Source organism: Capra hircus, chromosome 13 (assembly GCF_001704415.2).
Source record: "Capra hircus breed San Clemente chromosome 13, ASM170441v1, whole genome shotgun sequence".
Lineage (NCBI taxonomy): Eukaryota > Metazoa > Chordata > Mammalia > Artiodactyla > Bovidae > Capra > Capra hircus.
Window position 1 is genome coordinate 57,836,581 of NC_030820.1, and position 14,168 is coordinate 57,850,748.

Here is a 14,168-nt window from a genome sequence, read left to right on the forward strand (position 1 = left end):
AGCCACTCACGTGGAAGCAGGGACAAGGTGCCAGAGGGTCTGGGTGAGAAGTGCCCACCACAAATGTTATTACTTCCTTGGTGGCGCAGATGGTAAAGAATCTGCCCACAGTGTGGGTAAACCCAGGTTCGATCCCCTGGAGAAGGGAATGGCAACCCGCTCCAGTATTCTTGCCTGGAAAATTCCATGGACAGAGGAGCCTGGCGAGCTATAGCCCATGGGGTCACAAAGAGTCAGACACAACTGAGCGACTAACACTTTTCATGTCTGGTCAAAGTTTTTTTTTTTTTTTTTTAATCTGCCAAAACTGAGTCAATCTCCAGGGATGAACACTTTGGCCTCATTCCAGGGTTTTGTAATCTTCTGGGCCATAGAGCCCTATGATCAAGCCAGAACACACCTCTGCCTTACCTGTTCCCCTTATCTAGTGAAGATAAGCTTCAGATTATAAAGAACTGGGGAGACACCAAGAGAGCTCATTACTCTCGGCTGGTGAGAGCAGGGCATGGTGCTGTGCCCAGCCCAGCTCTGGAACCCAAGTGCCTCTCACTGGTGGCCACTTCCCTTGCTGACCCCTCATCACCTGGTCTGCAGAATGGGTTAACAGCAGTGCTCGTGAGGCGGGGTCTGATTGGATAATGCCAAAGGGTGCCTGGAAGAGGTAAGTATTAGCCACTTATTAATAACAGGCTCTCTGGGACAGTTTTCATATCACTGAATATCCCTCCAAGCTTCTGGATTAGTTTTCAGTTCCCAAGCACACAGACACCACCACCTCCCCAAGCCATAGTGTCAGAGTAGAGCTTGTCCCCCACCTGAGAGGGGAGTCACGAGTTCTAACCAAAAAGATGACACTCCTCTCCACTTTGAGTTTAGCTAGAGCAGACATTGTTGTATTGGCCCAATAATGGCTGAAACCACTATAGCTATTACTTATTGAAGGGCTTCCCAGGTGGCTCAGTGGTAAAGAATCTGCCTGCAATGCAGGAGACCCAGATTCTATCCCTGGGTCAGGAAGATCTCCTAGAGAAAGAAATGGCAACCCGCTCCAGTATTCTTGCCTAGAGAGACCCATGGACAGAAGAATAGGTCTACAGCCCATGATGTCACAAAAGAATCAGACACAACTTAGTGACTAAACAACAAAAACCATACTAAACAAAACCAACAAGAACAGCATCTACAAGCTGCCAAGCATGATGCTAAGATCTGAGTGAAGGGGGCAGCTTCACCTTGTACTCACTGCCCTTCGGCTCCTGCAAAAAAAAAAAAAAAAAAAGCATTTTCTGAGCCCTGCTGGGGGCTGCTGGTGCATCAGACCCAATCCTGAAGTCAACCAGCTCACCTTCTGGTTCTAGAGACAGAGTCACAGCCCGGGATCATGGCCCAGTACAGTGAGGGCAAGAAGACTGGACTGTCTGGAGCCAGGAGAGTTTTATGAAGGCTGGATTTGGAGCTTAGGGAACATGAGAAAGGAAGACCAGGATGGTACAGACCAAACCAGGTGACTGCATGCACAGAGGCAGCAAGGGGATTCACCAGGCACTGTGATGCCTTGGAAGGGGGGAGGCTGAGCACCAGACAGGGTGGAAGTCGGGGCACAGAGAAATCCAGCAGGGTTAGGAACACCAGGTAGACCACATGACCAAGAGAGGAGTGAAAGTTTCATTTAGAGACAATCTGATAAGCAGGTACTTCGCACCTTCCGTGTGCCAGGGACACAGGGTGACAAGATACATTCTGCCCTCTTGCAGCCCCAAGGCTGGTGTGTGCTGCAGGAAACAGGAAGAGACCCTCCCTGGCCTCCAGCAGGTCTCACATTGACTTGAGATGGGGCGGGGGCAGGCAATGGGCCCTCCTGGAGACTGGAGCCTCAGCAGTTACCTAAAAATCAAGTCAGCTGGTTGCCTCATCACCCACCATCCTCATGACCCAAAGCCAGTGCCTTCTACCCTTCTATGATTCATGGATCAAATCTCCAGCTACCTGATTTTGAAATAAAGTTTTATTGGCACACAGCCCCATCAGTCTAGTTACACATCATCTATGGCTGCTTTTGTGCAATTGAAAAAATTGACCAGTTGCTAAATGGTCCACAGTGCCTAAAATATTTACTATTTGGCCCATTACAGGAAAGTTTTCAGTCTCTGCTTTAGAACATCGCACCACTGCAGCTCCAGGCATCACACTCAAAGGTAAAAAAGAATCCCATTCTTCTTTGCATCTTATTAAAAAACATAAAGCTAAATATAAGCCTTATTTTTATAACACTTTTATGTTTATGGAAAAACTGATAAAATAGTAGAGTTTCCATACATCAAGCCTCACATATTATTAACATCTTGTACCAACGTGGTGTATTTGCTACAATTAATTAATGAATGTTGATATACTATCATTAACTAAAGTCTAAACTTTATTCAGATTTCCTTAGCTTTTCCATACCATCCTTTTCCTGGTCCAGGATTCCACCCAGGACACCACATGACTTTTATTCATTACGTCTCCTCAGGCTCCTTGTGGCTGTGACAGTTCCTCAGACTGTCCTTGTTTTTGATGATCTTGACAGTTTGGAGTGCTAATCAGGTATTTTGTAGGATGTCTGACGTATCAGAATTTGCCTGATGTTTTTCTCATGGTTTAGACCGGGGTGATGGTTTTTGGGGAGGAAGACTCCAAAGGTAAAGTGCCCTTCTCATCACAACTTATCAAGGGTCACGTATTTCCAAAGAAACGGTACTTAGGTCAGCACCATTTCCCCCAACCCCTTGGTCACACATTTCCAAAGATACTCAGGTCAGCACCATTTCCCCCAACCCATTTCCCTGAGGCTGTGACACTCATTTGTCAGATAGTTCCACTGTCTTGCTGCATTCTGCCATCCTGGGATCCTCTGACCTCCTAAATGATTTTTTACATACCTCAAGATTCATTCTTTATATTGTCAAGCCTTGGCACATGCATGGTGTCATGTATCCACCGGTACAGTATCATACACAAGAGATCCACTGTATTGAGAAACTCCCCTGGGCTTCTTTCACCTGTTCCACCACCCAGCCCCCAAGGTCCTGCAGACGTGGGTCGTTTTATGAATCTGAATCTTAGTTTCCTCCCGGAAACAGGCCTGGGCAGTGAGTCAGTGAGTCCTGTCCCCTCCCTGAGAGCTCCCCTGAGATCAGCAGGAGGTTGTCCCTTATCATCTGTCACAGGCGAAGTTATAGTTCTATTAAATTGTGTATATTTTACATTTTTAATCAAAGTAAAACAAGTCTAAAGCAATGGCCCATGCTCCATCTTCCCCAAACTTACAGCCCAGTTCTTGGAGGTGACGACAGTCCTTAGACCTCTTCCTTCTGAGAATGACCACTTCATCATCAAAACAATAATCTTCTGCCTCTAAGTCTGTGGTTTTCCAAAGTCTAGACGTTACCTACTGGCTTCTTGCTTTGACAAACGAGGATCTAACACATGGACACATCTCCCTACTTCCCAATGAAGATGTTCTTATTTGGGGTTCCTTTTATGATTGTCTTTGTGACTTCAGCTACTGTTATCTACACTATTTGGTGCTCCCTCTAAGGGGACAGGATCTCTGGACTCCCCACCTGGAAAGTTGAGACTGTGCGGCCTCCGGCCTGGTGGTTAGCTCGCCCCCTCCTCCCAATCTTCTTTCACCTCCTTTCTACCTGCCTTTTCTCCATTTTTACTTCCAACTTATCAAGACAAGTGACATTCCTATTCTGCCCTGTATCATAATTCAGTCCTCTGTGCTTTATGTGTGAGTTGATCCTAAAACTGAAACTCAGTAAATGCGCTTCACATTGTTGTGACTATGCGTGTATTGTTCATTGTGTTGCAAAGTCTCATTCAGTAAAAAGAACTGTTTTGTTATTTTTTATTACAAAGAGCTATGGACTAAATTTTGTCCCCTACCTCCAAATTCAAATATTGAGCCCCTAACCCGCATAAAGAAGGCAGAGTGCTGAAGAATGATGCTTTCGAACTGTGGTACTAGAGAAGACTCTTGAGAGTCTCTTGGACAGCCAGGAGATCAAACCAGTCAATCCTAAAGAAAATTAACCCTGGAAACTTGGAAAGACTGATGCTGAAGCTGAAGCTCCAATACTTTGGCCACCTGATGCGAAGAGCCGACTCATTGGAAAAGACCCTAATGTTGGGAAAGCCTGAGGCAGGAGGAGAAGGGGATGACAGAGGATGAGAAGGTTGGATGGCGTCACCAACTCAATGGACATGAACTTGAACAAACTCCAGGAGATGGTGCGGGACCGGGAAGCCTGATGTGCTGCAGTCCAGGGGGTCACAAAGAATAGGACACGACTGAGCAACTGAAAAACAACCCCTGAGATGAGGCCTTTGAGATGCAACTAGGTTTAGGTGAGATAGTGATTGTGGAGCCCCCAGGATGAGATTAGTGTCCTTATAAGGAGAGGCACCAGAGAACTCCCCCAAACTCCCACCTCGTGTTTTCTCTACCTCTTTCTCTTTCACTCAATCTTCCGAGGACACAGTTGGAAAGGAGCCATGTGTCAGCCAAGAAGAGAGTTTTCACCAGAACACAACCAGGTCGGCACACTAATCTCAGACTTCTAGCCTCCAGCACTGTGAGAAAACAAATTTCAATTTTTTAAGCACCGCCTCCCCACTCACCATTCTTTTGCATATTTTGTTACGGCAGCCACAGAGGACAAGACATACAAGCAATCCACATGTATTGTAGAAAAATATTAGAAAATATGGAATACAAATCACCTATGTTTTGCTAAAAGATAATCCATTCTCTCTCTAGGCACTTTTCTGTGTTATACGTAATCACATGTATTTTAAAATGGAATCATACTCTAGTTTTATAAACATCTTTCTTTAATATAATATGAACACTCTTCTCCATAAATCAGTTTTATATATCACATTTTTTCATACGTCCAGAACATTCTATCGTACAGATTTCCAAATTAACTGGTCTCCTTTGGTTGGACATCTAGGTTTATAATTCCTTCACCTTTGTGTATATATAAAGATATATATATGTATATATATGTATATATATATATATATATCTGAAAGAAGATCAAATATTCAGGGTTGATTTCCTTTAGGGTAAATCAACCCTGAATATTTATTACAAGGACTGAAGGTGAAGCTCCAATACTTCGGCCGCCTGATGTAGAGAGCCAGCTCATTAGAAAAGATCCTGATGCTGGGAAAGATGAGGGCAGGAAGAGAAGGAAGCAACAGAGGATGAGATGGTTGGATGGCATCACTAACTCAATGAACATGAGTGTGAGCAAGCTCTGGGAGATAGTGAAGGACAGGGAAGCCTTGGGTGCTGCAGTCCATAGGGTTGCAAAGAGTCAGACACTCAGACCCTGAGCGACTGAACAACAATACCTTTATAAGCTAAATTGTGATGAATAGTTCATGCATACAATAGGGATTATTATCTCATCAGGATAAAAGAAAGAAGCACCTAATATTAATGTTGTTACAGAATAGAGTGTTCCAAACTGAGAGTGAAAAAGCTGAGGCCACATACCAAGCATGTGGCAAAAGGGTTCTTGTCCTCTCTCTCCTCCTTCAAAAATGCTTTCCATCCCTAGATGCCCACCAAGTGGCCTTGAATCAGGTCCTCCAGTATTTTAGTTTTCTGTCTGATAATAATGTATGCTCTCATTAATTCTTTATATGAGTGACCCAGGGACTTCCCTCGTGAGTCAGTGGTTAAAACTCTGCCCTTCCACACAGGGTAGATAGATTCAGTCCCTGGTTGTGAACTGAGATCCTGCATGCCATGCAGATGGCCAAAAACAAGTGACCCAAACCAGCTGCCACTGTGTTCAGCAGAAGACGGAATTGTTGACTCTTGTAACTGGCTGGGAGCAGGGCTAGACCAGGTCCAAATGCACACACCATGATGTTAGGAAGGTGTCTGTCTCCATCAAACTGGTCATCATCTCTCTCCATTTCTCTTTCAGGCAGATTCTTCTCTCCCTGCCTTTTGTCCAGATTCATTTCCTGACAGCTCTAAGTCAAGTGAGAAGAAATTTGTTCCCAATCTTCCATCATAAGTCCCAGAATAGAATCCTATTGGCTGGCTCAGGTCATGCACTGATCTCTCAGCCAGTCACTGCAGTCACAAGAAGAGCGTGCTCTGATTGGCCTGGTTTGAGTTGTATGCCCTGCTGTGGACCTGGAGCTGAGGTCACTTACTCCCATCTATTGTGGATGAGATGGGAGTGAGGGAGTTCACCAAAGGAAAACTGGAATGATTGTGTCAGAAGAAGGGGGCTGGGTGCTAGATAGTCGAAACCAGTAGGTGCTATTACACTGGACAAGTAAATGCATCAATAATGAAAAAGGAAAGCTTTTTTATGAACACGGCAACATTCTTGCCTTGTGTGGTCCATGCTGTCTCCACCAACTGGGGAAGGCAGCAGTGCCTGAACCAGCCCTGCCATTTTGACTGCTTGAAGTTGGTTTAGAGTTGATATTTGTTGAAATTATTTCAGCATGTGTGTCTGGCTTCCTGTCTCAGTCGCAGGCATAGACGGAACGTTCAGAGTGAGGAAGAATGTGTGAGCCAGCGGGAGAGACAGAACACACAAGAAGTCTGTGCCAAACCAGCATCGCATTTTCTTTAACACTTTGTTCAGTTGTCCCGAAGTAAAAGAACTTTTTCTAAAAATAAAACAAAATATTATAAAAGCTATACGATCAAATGATTTAGAACAAATTATGGGTTTAAATGTGCAAATAAAAATTTAAAATAAATATCTATCCATGTGTGTATGTGTGAATGGTGTGCGTGCGTGTGTGTGTGTTCATGCCCATGTGTGTGATTTGCCCCCTCCCTCTCCACGTCCCTCCACCACCTCTCTCCCTCCCCTTCGTGCCCCCTCCTTGCCATGACTGATAACCCTGAAAGCAGAAGGCTGAAACTATGATGTTCAGCTTATTAAAAGGCTTTTATTGAGCTCAAAATAATTAAATTTGTCTTTAAAAGCATCTAACTTGATCGAGTGAGCAAATGCAAAAATGAATTTTTAAAATTCATGGAGTTAGACTCCTGCCTGCTCTTTTCAGGCGTGAGCAAAGTCAGGAGAAGCTGCAAAGGATGGAGTCAGGGTCTGGCTCTATAATCATCTGATCTGCCCTTTGTCCCTTTCCAGCTAGTTAACCCCTTGAGGCTTGAGTCCCAAGAAAAGTGACTTGTCCAGAGAAGTGTATGCCAGATGCCACTGGTTTCCCCATCGTATGGAAACCTGCTTCACCAGTTCCATGTCTGTCCACATGGGTCCAGCTTCCAGCCAACACTCCTTGGCCCTGGTGCCTGAGGCTTTCTCTGGTCCAGAAGCTTCTCTGCCCACCATGCTGCAGGCCAGAAAGCCCGGGGAACTGACACAGGTGTGAGCAGGCTCCTCCAGGGATGGGAGTGGAGGGTGAGCACGTCAGCTTCTCCGCCCTCTGTGGGGAACCCCAAGAAGATGCTCCCCATGTGCCCAGCATTCCTAATGCCTTCAAGTGTACCCAGGTGGCTTGCTTGCTAGCAACTGGTCCATTGTTCCCCTGCCCCAGGTTCCCACTGCCCTCCCAGGGTTTCTTGGCATCACCTCCCAAACAATTACTTGCATTCAACTCTGTGCCTCAGGGTGTGCTTCTGGGGCTCCCAGGCTCAGACAACAAATTGTAAAGGGCTGGCAAAAGACACCAAACTATAATGTGAAGTCAGAGCACCTTGGAGAGACGGGTCCCCTGTGAGGAAGGCATGGATGGACCTGTGTGTGTGTGTGTGTGTCTGTGTTTAGGGCTGTGTGTGTCTGCTCAGGTGTGGACACACAGTCACCAAGATTTGTTTTCAACCAGATATACCCAAAATACCATTTCAACATGGAAAAAATGTAAAAATTGTCAATGAGAACAGCAGTCTTAAATGTCGGACTCTTTCCTACTAACGTGTCAGGGTTCTGCCCCTCTGAGGATTTAGGACAGTGCTCTGCTCACATGGACACTATACAATGGAAGTGAGAAATAGATTTAAGGGACTAGATCTGATAGATAAAGTGCCTGATGAACTATGGACGGAGATTCGTGACATTGTACAGGAGACAGGGATCAAGACCATCCCCATGGAAAAGAAATGCAAAAAAGCAAAATGGCTGTCTGGGGAGGACTTACAAATAGCTGTGAAAAGAAGAGAAGCGAAAAGCAAAGGAGAAAAGGAAAGATATAAGCATCTGAATGCAGAGTTCCAAACAATAGCAAAGAGAGATAAGAAAGCCTTCCTTAGAGATCAATGGAAAGAAATAGAGGAAAACAACAGAATGGGAAAGGCTAGAGATCTCTTCAAGAAAATTGGAGATACCAAGGGAACATTTCGTTTAAAGATGGGCTCGATAAAGGGCAGAAATGGTATGGACCTAACAGAAGCAGAAGATATTAAGAAGAGGTAGCAAGAATACGCAGAAGAGCTATACAAAAAAGATCTTCATGACCCAGATAATCAAGATGGTGTGATCACTCACCTAGAGCCAGACATCCTGGGATGCGAAGTCAAGTGGGCCTTAGAAAGCATCACTACGAACAAAGCTAGTGGAGGTGATGGAATTCCAGTCAAGCTATTTCAAATCCTGAAAGATGATGCTGTGGAAATGCTGCGCTCAATATGCCAGCAAATTTGGAAAACTCAGCAGTGGCCACAGGACTGGAAAAGGTCAGTTTTATTCCAATCCCAAAGAAAGGCAATGCCAAAGAATGCTCAAACTACCTCACAACTACACTCATCACACACGCTAGAAAAGTAATGCTCAAAATTCTCCAAGCCAGGCTTCAGCAGTATGCGAACCATGAACTTCCAGATGTTGAAGCTGTTTTTAGAAAAGGCAGAGGAACCAGAGATAAAATGGCCAACATCCACCGGATCGTGGAAAAAAGCAAGAGAGTTCCAGAAAAACATCTATTTCTGCTTTATTGACTATACCAAAGCCTTTGACTGTGTGGATCACAATAAACTGTGGAAAATTCTGAAAGAGATGGAAATACCAAACCACCTGATCTGCCTCTTGAGAAATCTGTATGCAGGTCAGGAAGCAACAGTTAGAACTGGACATGGACCAACAGACTGGTTCCAAATAGGAAAAGGAGTACATCAAGGCTGTATATTGTCACTCTGTTTATTTAACTTCTATGCAGAGTACATCTTGAGAAACGTCGGGATGGAAGAAGCACAAGCTGGAATCAAGATTGCCGGGAGAAATATCAATAACCTCAGATATGCAGATGACACCACCCTTATGGCAGAAAATGAAGAGGAACTAAAAAGCCTCTTGATGAAAGTGAAAGAAAGAGGAGAGTGAAAAAGTTGGCTTAAAGCTCAACATTCAGAAAACAAAGATCATGGCATCTGATCCCATCACTTCATGGGAAATAGATGGGGAAACAGTGGAAACAGTGTCAGACCTTATTTTGGGGGGCTCCAAAATCACTGCAGATGGTGACTGCAGCCATGAAATTAAAAGGCGCTTCCACCTTGGAAGGAAAGTTATGACCAACCTAGACAGCATATTGAAAAGCAGAGACATTACTTGGCCAACAAAGGTCCATCTAGTCAAGGCTATGGTTTTTCCAGTGGTCATGTATGGATGTGAGAGTTGGACTGTAAAGAAAGCTGAGTGCCGAAGAATTGATGCTTTTGAACTGTGGTGTTGGAGATGACTCTTGAGAGTCCCTTGGACTGCAAGGAGATCCAACCAGTCCATTCTAAAGGAGATCAGTCCTGGGTGTTCTTTGGAAGGACTGATGCTAAAGCTGAAACTCCAATACTTTGGCCACATTATGCGAAGAGTTGACTCACTGGAAAACACCCTGATGCTGGGAGGGATTGGGTGCCGGGGTCCAGCCCCGGTGGATCCAGGGTGATTCAAAGGTGGGGACGGAGTCGGCGTCTTTGAAAAAATACATATTTAATCACAGATATAGAGAGATTAGAAATGGATAGTGTAGTAGGAAGATTAGTGGAGAAAAAGAGGCTGAATAACTTGGATTACATGGAATAGCACCCATGCTCCAGATGGGAATTCAGCCAGAAAAATAGGGAGCAAGAAACGACATGAGGTAATCAGTCTTTCCAGAAACTGATCCGATTTCTTTATTTTTGGGTTTGCTTATATACCTTTTGTTATACATAGGGATGAATACAGAGTCACGTGGGGGTCAGCAGTCCTGACCTTTATCAAAATCAGGTGCTTCACATAAATGTATATTAAAAAAAAAGGTCTTAGGGATATTACATCATCTTTTGGCCATAAGTGAGACTTGCTGACATTTTATGATCCTTTCTTCCTGATAACCAAAAAACTTATTTCTTCCAAGGGTGTTTTTTCTTAACCCAGGCACCACCCTCCAAATGAAGCTACATTCCTATAGGATGAGGGTGTAGTGAGTTACAATCAAGAAAGGAATTTATTTAACCCAAGGTTAACATGATTAGTCTTAAAGGTTAATACTTATTTCTCCTATATGCTTAAAGGTTAATACTTATTTCTTCCTATATGCTAGTTATATTCATCATAAGGGTAGGGAACATGGAGATTTAGGAGCAAACATCAGCCTAACAAGTGAAAATCCTTTCACCAATGTTCCCCTTAAGATCTATTTGGTCTTAAGATAGTGATAAAGTCACATTTTTACGTAGCAAGGACACAGTGATTTATAACAAAGTACAGTGATCTATTACAAAAGAGAAAATCCATTAACTCCAAAAGTCTAGTATTGCTAACATCAAAAACTACTATATTTCCTTTTCTATAGTCCAAACATATTGATTAATATATTCCCAGGTGCCTAAGGATATGGAGGCCTGGCGGCAATCATTGACTCAAGAAGAAGAAAAAGCCCTATGCTAATTAAGACTCTCAAAATACTCCAAAACTCTCTGTTTATGGTGAAGAGATAGTAAACAATCATGTGCCTAGTGGCAGCAGTATGGATAATCCTGTCACACAAGCTAGTCTGTCAGCAGAGAGGTTTGACCTGAGACACCCTTGTCCCACCCAGAGCAGGGAATTAGCAGCAATTATTGACACAACAAATGAAAAACCCTTCACCAATATAATTCCTAACCAACCCACTATACTAATAATTTCCAACTCCCCAAAAGAATTTGCCTTTAGTAAGTCTAAAACATCTCATGCCTCTCAGATTGGGAGGCTGTAAACAATCTCATGTGGCCAGATGAACCTGTACAGGTGGGCTAGATAACCTTCAGAGCAGTCCGTAAGCTGAAACAGTCTTGTCACGCCCAAGAATTTTTATTGCCTTGGAGCTGCACGTTTACTCCTTCTCCGAGAGAAACGGTTATGGGGGAGAGCCCCCGTAAAGTCAGAGGTGTAGGTGAGAGCATAAAACAGACTCTGGTTTTGGGGTTAGATGTTCAGGAACAGGGGGTTTCCTGAGGCTTGATCACGCCTTTGCGTATGCCAAGCCTCGTTCCTCATGACCTTTGCCATGGGCGGAGTTCGTCATGCTGGCTCCCGGCAATTGGGGGCAGGAAGAGAAGGGGATGACAGAGGATAAGATGGCTGGATGGCATCACTGACTTGATGGATATGAGTTTGAGTGAACTCTGGGAGTTGGTGATGGACAGGGAGGCCTGGCATGCTGTGATTCATGGGGTCGCAAAGAGTCGGACACGACTGAGCCACTGAACTGAACTGAACTGGGAACTGAAATGTTTGCTGCTGCTGCTACTGCTGCTAAGTCGCTTCAGTGGTGTCCAACTCTGTGTGACCCCATAGACGGCAGCCCACCAGGCTCCCCTACCCCTGGGATTTTCCAGGCAAGACCACTGGAGTGGGTTGCCATTTCCTTCTCCAATGCATGAAAGTGAAAAGCGAAAGTGAAGTCGTTCAGTCAAGTTCAACTCTTCGAGACCCTGTGGACTGTAGCCTACCAGGCTCCTCCGTCCATGGGATTTTCCAGGCAAGAGTACTGGAGTGGGGTGCCGTTTGAGTCCCCTCAATAAATTCATTTGTTGGAGCCCTACCCCACAATGTGATGGTGTTAGCAGGTGGGGACTTTGAAAGGTAATTAGGATTAAATGAGGTCATGAGGGGGTAGCCCCCACGATAAGATTAATATCTTAAAAAAAAAAGCTATTCATTTCATTTATTTTTTTGACCTCTCTGTGTGGCATGCAGGATCTTATCTCCTCACAAGGGATCAAATCCATGCCCCGCCCTCTGCAGTGGAGGGCAGCATCTTAACTACTGGACCACCAGGGAAATCCTGAGACTAGCGCCTTTATAAGAGAATCACAAGAGAGCTTGCTCCACCTCACCCCCACCTGCTGAAGGCACATTGAGAAGACAGCATCTAAGAACCAGGCTTCCCTGGTGGCTCAGATGGTAAAGAATCTGCCTGAAATTCAGGAGACTCAGGTTCAGTCCGTGGTTCAGGAAGATACCCTGGAGGAGACAATGACAACCCACTCCAGTACTCTTATCTGGAGAATCCCACGGACAGAGGAGCCTGGTGGGCTACAGTCATGGGCCTGCAAAGAGTCAGACACGACTGAGTGACTAACACTTCACTCACTTTTTCATGGGATGCTGGGAAAGATTAAAGGTAGGAGGAGAAGGAGGTGACAGAAGATGAGATGATTGGATGGCATCACCGATTCAATGGCCATGAATTTAAGCAAACTCAGGGAGACAGTGAAGAACAGGGAAGCCTGGCATGCTGCAGACCACGGGGCCACAGTGTTGGACACGGCTTAGTGCCTGAACAAATGCAACAATAAGATTGCTAGAAGAATTGAAAAAAATAATGTAAAACACTGGAAATAAGGCCCATAATAAGCATTAAGTAAATCAGTTGCTATCCGGTTGCTCAGTCATTTAAGAAATGTCTTCAGGTCACATTGTAGGGTGTGGTTTAGTCACTAAGTCCTGTTGACTCATGACCCTGTGGACTATAATCTGTTAAGAATTCTTTGTCTATGGGATTTTCCAGGCAAGAATACTGGAGCAGCTTGCCATTTCCTCCTCCAGGGGATCTTCCCAACCCATGGATGGAACGTGCTGCTCCTGAATTGGCAGGTGGATTCTTTACCGCAGGGAAGATTCTTGAGCCACCTGGAAATTTCAACTAAGCCCGCCTTTAAAACAAAACATTTTTAATTACTCATTCTTTCAAAAACAAAATTCTACCTGCATATTTTCCACATATTCCCCCCATTTTTTTTAATGAAAAGAAGTCACGAATTAACATGTAAAAGATTCTGCTGTTGCCCCATCTTCCATCTTATATTTGACAACACCCCAGAATACAACTCACTTGGGGCCACGATCCCCCAAAGACCAGGAACCCTGGCCCTCAAGGTCTGTCTCTCTGAATTTCTTCACTTTACTTTATTTTTTAAAGGTGAAGGCCTTTAAATATATATATATATATATATATATATATATTTATTTATTTATTTGGCTGTGCCAGGTCTTACTTGTGGCATGCGGAAACTTAGCTGCCCCAACAGGGACTGAACCCAGGTCCACCTACATTGGGAGCATGGAGTCTTAGCCCCTGGACCACCAGGGAAGTTCCTGCATTTCCCCATTTTATGTTGTAGGTATAGAAGTCTTAGCACCTCAGGCCTATGGATGCCTCAAGAGTCCATGAAAATGTTTGAGCTCCAAAATATAGGGGGGAAACCTTGCAAAATCAGACTCAGTAAATGTTTAATTAAACATCTAGAAGACATAGCATTATGTCAGGTTCACTAATTGCTCCATTTAATCACCATAAAAATTTCAGGCTACTTCATTATGTCTGAAATAAATTTATAGGTGAGATCTCTTCATTGTGCAAGAATGCCCAAGAATACTGACCCTTTGGTGGAGGAGTTGTGGCCAATTATAATTAAATGAATTTCTTGTAGGCAAAGCATTTTAGAAGTAGCATTATCAAAAAATCTTTTGATAATAAACAAGTTAAATGATTATATACGAGTTCGATGTGAATTCATTTCAATCTATTTTGGGGGGATGTGGGGAAGGACTTTCTAAAAAGAATCAGGGCAGGGGAAGGAAGGGGAGAACAGCCTGATGCTGGCTAAGCCCCCTCCCCTGGACTCACACAGCCTTCTCAAGGTGGCAGCC